The 6,783-nt window shown below is 36.9% G+C and overlaps 1 pseudogene; it reads right to left on the minus strand.

Moving 5' to 3' along the window:
- Window positions 1-3,362: 3,362 nt before the first annotated feature.
- Window positions 3,363-6,505, minus strand: LOC128279996 (protein argonaute 4A-like; annotated as a pseudogene).
- Window positions 6,506-6,783: the final 278 nt, after the last annotated feature.

Here is a 6,783-nt window from a genome sequence, read left to right on the forward strand (position 1 = left end):
TAATTTATATTTATAATGAAATGATTATATAATATATATACATGCATAGAAAATATATATTTGAAAATAAACTATATAAAAGGTTAAATATTATGATATATAAAATACATAATCAAATGTAAAAAGATAGGAAAAAATATACATATTTGAAAAATGAAGAAATTAAAAATAAAAAGAGTTGAAAAACTAAGATAGACGAAGAATAAAATAAGAACAAACCACGAGAGTAAGAACGCAAGAGGGAGAGAAATTTGAGTGAATGCTCTTCAAGAATTCTTATTGCTTCCCAAAACTCAAGTGATTTACAATGAAGGAGAGGCCTCTATTTATAGTTGAGCCTCCCCAAATCCAACTAAGATGATCAATTACATCAACGGTTAAGATTAAAGGATATCTACAAATTAAATCTCCAAGATAACAAAATCATATCTTCTAAGATTGTATATCATATCTAAGATTGCAATCATATCTAAGATTGTATCATATCTAAGATTGCAATCATATCTAAGATTGTATCATATCTAAGATTACATATCATTGAAGATTATATTTCCATATGAGTCAAGCTTGTAGATGGACCTTAAATCTTTTCAAGTAATGGGCCATTCCGATCGGGCCAAATTATATTTGTAATTCTGGACTGAACTTGGACTTTTTTTTTGGGTTTATTATTTTAAATACTGAAATTGGCCGGGCAAAATTGAGTGTCTATAGCTGCCCCTCTTTGCTCATTGCTGTGTAACAGGAATAGAGCAAAGACTATAAAAGGACCAATTTTGCTCGGGCTCGCCAGCTTCAGACTTCATGGTCCTCAATCTGCTCCTTGCAAACTCAGGATTGTTATGTTGATATCTTTAATCTGCTTTCCGCTGAACATAGAGACACCGAGTCTGCTTCTTTAATTTGTAGGGATGCCAAATCAACTTGAACCCGTTTGAGAATGTTTGAGAGTTATATCTGCCATGTCCTCAATTTGTCCCTTGTAAGCACAAGGATGCCAAACCATCCTGAGTTTGTTTGAGAACATTTGAGAGTCATATCTGCAATGTCCTCGATTCGTTCTTTGTAAGCACAAGGATGCCAAACCATCTTGAGTCTATTTAAGAACATTTGAGAGTCATATCTGCAATGTCCTGGATTTGTTCCTTGTAAGCACAAGGATGCCAAACCATCTTGAGTCTGTTTGAGAACATTTGAGAGTCATATCTGTAATGTCCTCGATTTGTTCCTTGTAAGCACAAGGATGCCAAACCATCTTGAGTCTGTTTGAGAACATTTGAGAGTCATATCTGTAATGTCCTCGATTTGTTCCTTGTAAGCACAAGGATGCCAAACCATCTTGGATCTGCTTCAGTATAAACATCTGAAGGTTAGATCTGCTATATTTGAGAACGTCTGAGAGTCAAATCTGCTATGTCCTCGATTTGTTCCTTGTAAACACAAGAATGCCAAACCATCTTGAGTCTGTTTGAGAACAATTGAGAGTCATATCTGCAATGTCCTCGATTTGTTCCTTGTAAGCACAAGGATGCCAAACCATCTTGAATCTACTTCAGTATAAACATCTGAAGGTTAGATCTGCTATATTTGAGAACGTCTGAGAGTCAAATCTGCTATGTCCTCGATTTGTTCCTTGTAAACACAAGAATACCAAATCATCTTGGATCTGCTTCAAGATAAACATCCGAAGGTTAGATCGCTATATTTGAGAACGTGTGAGAGTCAAATCTGCTATGTCCTCGATTTGTTCCTTGTAAACACAAGGATGCCAAATCATCTTGGATCTGCTTCAGTATAAACATCTGAAGGTTAGATCTGCTATCTTTGAGAACGTCTGAGAGTCAAATCTACTATGTCCTCGATTTGTTCCTTGTAAACACAAGAATGCCAAATCATCTTGGAGCTACTTCAGTATAAACATCTGAAGGTTAGATCTGCTATATTCGATCTGTTCCCTATAAACACAGGGATGCCATGCTGAAATCTTCAATCTGCTTCGCTGTAAGCATAGGAATGTCAGATCTACTATCTTTGATCTGTTCCCTATAGACATAGGGATGCCAAATCTTGTTTCTTTGATCTACATTATCCCATAACCTATAGAATGCGTATGAGTTCATGCCTATGGTCGAAGTGAATCAAATTCTCCTAATTAGACATGTTATAATGCAAAATGTTATGAATATGACCCTTATTTCGGGCGTCATCACTCATTCCCTCATCGAAATTTTAACTTTATACTTCTTGATGTATCAATCATACTCTGCTTGTATGCTTTGAATCAACTTAGTCCTATTGTGCCATTCTCCAAATATTGTGACCCGCTGGAGATGTTTATGAAATGATCCTTTCTTAAGATCAATTTAAAATGTCCCACCACCTTTTGGACTGAAGAAGAAATTTCCCTGAGTACATCCGACTCTCAAATATGGAAATTCTTTAAACAATTGTCTTGTTTCAGTTTCTTGTATTATCTAGAAATTTCCAGAGTAATATGCAAAACTTCGTTTGTAAAGATATTTAGCTCATCAATCATTATTTCTATGCAACACACTTTATGAATAATGGGAAGAATAAATTGATCTTGAGGATAATGATTTATCAAAAAGACAAAGGAGGTTAATCTAGGAATCTATCTTGGAGAAGAAAGAGAATCCAAAGATAGTAAACAGGACAAAAAATCAGATGCCCCAGATATCGCCGCTTGAGCGTCATACACCAGCTCCATGAAGACTTTCTTGAGTTCAACATGTGTTTAAAAGATCCAAAGTAATTCGTTGATGCCTCGATATGTAACATACTTCACTTCTCGTTGAATCCGGTATAGCAAGGTCACTGCATGACTTTCCAAATTTGAACTGCCCTTTCGGGTTTTCAACTCAAAACCCCTTTGGTCTCAAGGCGCCCTTTGCGGGTTTTCACCTTGGCCTCTCCATTTTTCTTTTTTTCTCCTTATTTTTTTTCTCTTTTTCTTTTCTTTTTCTTTCTTTTTCTTTTTCTTTTTTTTTTGAAATAGAAGTCCCAAAGTGCCCTTTACGGGTTTTCACCTTGGCTTCCCTTCTCCTTCAGACAAAGTACTCTTTGGTGAGTCCAATTCACTTGGATCGATAAATTCTTCCTATCCATTTCTTGTCAAAATCAATGCACCTCTAGAGAAAGCCCTCTTCGTAACATATGGCCCTTCCCAATTCGGCATCCTTTTGCAAGGTTTCCTTTATGAGATTCTTTTGGACGAACCTTCTTTGTCCTAAGTCTGTGTCATCCATTCTTGGTACATTTTCTTAGGATGAATACTTTCAAGTTAAGTTTACTAAAGGTATTCAATTCTTGACTCTATCAAAGCTTGGAGGAAAAATCTTGATTCATAAACCCATGAGAAAGGGATTACCCCAGCAGCCGTCCTGGCTGTTGTTTGTCAAACCCTACAAAAAGATGGTTCAATGATTCTCAGCAGACAAGAATGAAATTGTTGACTTTATCCTTCAACCTGGAAAGCTGAGGTACAGAGATTACTCCTGAGCATACATCCCACCATGACTCGATGATGTTTCTGAAGCATCCCTAATCTTCATAAATTGCCCCCAACTGTGAAGCTGCCAAATGAGTGTAGCAAATAGGAGGCACAACAAATATGGCTGTAGTGCTCCTTTGATACATGTAGGATAGAGAATGAACAAACTCTTGCAGATCATCAGCCGAAAACCCAGCCTGGTCTAAGAGAACATGATAGTGGGTCTGCCTCGTGATTCCAATCATTCTAGCATGGGTACCAAGGTAAAAATCATTGTTCTTTAGATGGCATACTTTGTTGTCAATGACAGTGCCATGTAGCACATTGTCAGGAGATCCCTGCTGAAAAAAAAACTTAGTATGATGGTTTTTCATACAATAATAATCACAATCTTTAGGGTTCCACATCTCGCCAAGGAACTTGCAAGCCTCAATAACTTGATCAAAACTTGATTGAATTGAGACTCGCTAACCCTCTCCCTGAAAATAATGATTTGATCAGGTTTCTTTTTCTCTGAACTTGTATAGAAGTCTAAGGGAGCTTCCTTTATGATACCGTTATCAACTTTGTCAGAAACTAGTTTTGAAGAAAGAATCTATCAATTTTAAGCTTCAGAGACTGTGTACGGCCTGATGCCCCATAGCTGAAAATCAATGGCCACCGCCTGGAGCTAACCATCGCAGCTATTGACGGCACATCAGATTGCTCAGGAAAGCCAAACAGTGCACCCATTCCAAGGATGATGGTTGAAACCTTTGAAACAACTGGAATTGAAGATGTTTGCCCCAGCGTAAGCATAGAGAGTAGGCGGTAATTTCTTATGCCAATTTTTACCAGTCTCGGTCATCTTTTGTAATTTGTTTTTTTTTCTTCTTTTTTTTTCTTTTGGCAACCTTTGTTGTACTGTGGTATGGCGCATTATCTTTGAAAAGACTGCAAACTTTTGGCATTGTGCAGTTATATATAATCTTTTTTCTTTTTTCTTTTTTTCTTTTTTTTTGTTTTTGAAATAGATGACTTTTGACTTTGTAATATTGGCATTTGAAGCTATCTCCCCCTCTTAATGGAGTAGTTGACGTCTACAAAGATGAGTCATTGTCAGCTTGAAACTTTTGATGAGCTCGGGCCCATAACATACATGTCCCATAAGTCTTTACTCCTTTAAATTTGGCATTCATTGTACAACTGATGCGATCCCTTTCCATGGTGGACCAACAGTGCCCCCAAAACCTCATGTTTATCCTGGCAATTGCAAATCCTCCTGCATGCGTCTTTGGACCATATTTTTGAATTCCCATAATAGTCTCAACAAGGTCTTGTTTTGTCTCCTCAGCTAATTCCAATTTCGCAATCTTTCCTTCCTCTAAGGCTATATTTCTTACCACCACTTCATGGGGTAAAAACCATTTTCAACAAATTCAGAAACAAGTCACAATGTTTGTCACCTTCAAAGTACTGAGATTCCTCTAAACACATATCGCACTCAAAAGGAACTCGAATCAGAGTATCGTTGTTCGTGTCATTGATATCTAGGGATCTATGATAGGCACACAAAAGAATATAAAAGGAATAAACGAATTCAAAATGACTATTTACATGAAATGAAAATTTATAAAGAATGTCAAAGGTCAAAAGAATCGAGAATGAAAGAATATTTACTCGGATAAATAATAAAAGTATGTTTTATTGAAAATAAAATGTCGAACATGAGCCCACTTCTCAAAAGAAATCTCATTACTCCTAGGCTTTAGAGCAACAAGAGTGTTCTGAATATTACTCCGTAAAATTCCTGAAGATTACAGGAAGTTCTTCTGCAGTCCAATTGTTTAAAGAACTTCTCGGTTAGTAAGGGCGAATGCCCTCAAGGTTTCTTTGTTCAGTCCCTTCCTCATGTATGACATTGATGGGATGATTTTTATTTCTAAACACCCCCTTCTCCGGGTAAGCTATCCCTCCTGACACAAAAGTCGGGGATATGTAAGGGAACATCGTTAATTCCCATTCAACTTCTTTTTCACTCAGCCGTGACACTCTTCTCTCTCTCTCTTTTTCTTTCTCTTTTTAATAACTTTAACTAATTAGGGTTTTTTTTATGGATTTAAACGCATGTGATGTGATGCAATGCAAATGCATGAATGCAAAAAGGTATCGATCTCGACTTAATTTCATTTAGAAAACTTTATTTAGAAAAAGAATATCTTTACATATGAATGGATTACAAATACGCCTTCGTCCCATGGCCTAAAGTTTTAACTCAACAAAGACAATGATCTGACTGTGCTCAATGTATCAGCTTGTACCTTTATGGTCCGTAAATGATCTACTACCATCCCGAATTTGAGCTGTAGCTTCACCCATAAGATAATCCCTACATCTATGGACACCTCTTCCAATGTCTGTGAAGTTGTTCTGATTATTTTGAAAGAAAGATTGGCAAACAAGTGGGCATTCCTGCTTAACATGCTACCTTAAAATGATATCCAACACCTTTAGGGTTTTTTGAGAACTTTCAGATTCCTGTCCACGCAAAGCATTTTGAAATGCTTAGATGGGTATCTTCTCAGTATAGTTAATCTCTACTTTAAAGGTCTTTTAAATGATATGGACTTCTTTAATCTTATTCTTTTGCGTCTATTTTGACAAATCATCAGGGCTTGTATTTCTATTATCTCTGATAAGTGCAACATAGTGAACTCATGCTTGTTGTTTGGTTCTATAATAAATAAGCCTTTTACCATCATAGGCACAATTCTTTCCATCCAACTCACCTTTGTAGGTCCATGCATTCTGTCAATCACTTTTCTTCCAACACTCTTACCATCGACCATCTTCCTATGAGAGAAATGTTGTAATGGTGGAAATGTCCATCCATACTCTTCTTGTTCACCTTAAAATGATTGGTGAGTACATTACCTTTTGCCCTGCAGCATGCCTTGCCATAGAGTGTCGAACAATCTTCTTCGTATCCAATTCTTCTTTGATTGGAAACAACATTAAGACGCACTAGTGGCGGAAGAGGCAGGAATTCCAAGACTGCCCATTTTCCTTCCTGTTCTTTCCGTTTTAGCTCACTCCCTCTCCCTATGACATTCATCAACTTCCTCACAAAAGTTGGAATACAGTTAGCCCTTGAGTAAACTTTATCAACTTGAGTCACAGGACAACGCCACAAAATTGAATATTCCTCCACCACGGGTACCATATAGGCTTTTCCAAACGTAAAGCAACTGTATACAAGATTCCAATACTGAGTGATGGCCCAAAACAAATTC

The sequence above is a fragment of the Gossypium arboreum genome, chromosome 1 (assembly GCF_025698485.1).
Source record: "Gossypium arboreum isolate Shixiya-1 chromosome 1, ASM2569848v2, whole genome shotgun sequence".
NCBI lineage: Eukaryota > Viridiplantae > Streptophyta > Magnoliopsida > Malvales > Malvaceae > Gossypium > Gossypium arboreum.